Source organism: Olea europaea, chromosome 20, assembly GCF_002742605.1.
Source record: "Olea europaea var. sylvestris chromosome 20, O_europaea_v1, whole genome shotgun sequence".
In the NCBI taxonomy this organism is placed as follows: Eukaryota; Viridiplantae; Streptophyta; class Magnoliopsida; order Lamiales; family Oleaceae; genus Olea; species Olea europaea.
The window spans coordinates 5,446,130-5,447,665 of NC_036256.1; positions in this window are offsets into that span (position 1 = coordinate 5,446,130).

The window sequence follows — 1,536 nt, forward strand, 5'->3', positions numbered from 1 at the left end:
ATAAGGCACAATACGCATTTTCAATGGTGAGGGTATCACTATTATACCATATTGTGTCTCTAAACGAAGTTGACAAAGCGAGCAGCAATCACAAAATGATTAAATCCAAATCTTCATCATCATACTTTATCTCTAAAATCTCCAAATCAGCGATGATCTCCTTGAACACAACCAGATGATCTTTCAAAGAACCGTATTCTGCCATACAATGAGAATACAACCTCTACTTCAAGTGCAATTTGCTTCTCAAACTTTTAATTATGTACAATTACTCAAAATTCAATCACAAAGCAGCTTCTATTTTCTTCTTCAAAACGTCCTAGAGAGTATTGTTAGAGAGATGAAGATGAATCAGTGAAAATGTCTTCCGTTGTTTTTCCTTCATTGTCAAAGTTATAGGCATTTTGTCAAATCCCAACAATTCATCATCCAAATCTATTTGAGCGATTATAGTTCTCGTTTTCACTTGCCACAATGAGAATCTTTATTACAATCCAAGAACAAAATTTTCATACTTCATGTCTACTAGATATCAAAAGAAAACAGAAGGGATTTTTTTATTTATAACAAAAACCTCAAACAGATCACAACCTATAGCTCGAATACCAATTGCTGGGAAATAAAATAGATCGATGTAACATATATGACTCAATATGAAGTATATGATTGTAAATAAACAACAATATAAAAATCAAGGAATTAATTGGAAGAGGAACGAAGTATTTTATTCAATTAATTAATATGGAGAAAACAAATATAATAATTGTGTAGGAAAGAGTCTAGTATTTATAGAAATGCATGTCGAATCCTAAAAATACCACAAAGATTGAAATAAGAAAAAAAAAAAATCACGTGGAATAATGGGAAAAAATATTTTCTCAAAAATCCAACCTAATTTGGATAGGAAAAAATAAAATAAAAACATTGAATGCTAAAGTAATAATATGATAAAAAAAGATGGGGACTTCAAATGAGAAAATGAGGAAAAATTGAGGCCTATAATTAAAATTAAAATTTGGTGCAATTAACTAAAAAAAATAATGCTATTTGACCCCGCTAGAATTGAAACCCCAATCTAGGTAGCTCAACGTGGCATTAAATGACAAGTGGAAGTAAAAGTGTTATTTAATTTCATCTTTCATTTAACTTATAATCTAGTGCCACCTAAATTGGATTTGTAACTCAATGAGACTACGTAACATTACTCTAACTAAAATTGTGGCAGTGCTTATTTTTACCATAATTTTCTTTAATCACACCATATTTTAATTATGCTAAATGTCTATAATCTTTGTTAATTGTATATACTCAACCATATTATTATTATTATTATTATTATTATTATTATTATTATTATTATTATTATTTCGCACATTTTCATTCAGATGACGATTGTCATCCAAGAATTCATGTTTAAAAAGAGTTATTTGCCCTTTAAATTTTTAAGCAATTAAAAGACAACAAATCTAAAGTGCGAAAAATGTTCCCCATTTTAAAGAACCTATGGAATATTTGCCAAAAAATCATCATTAGGGA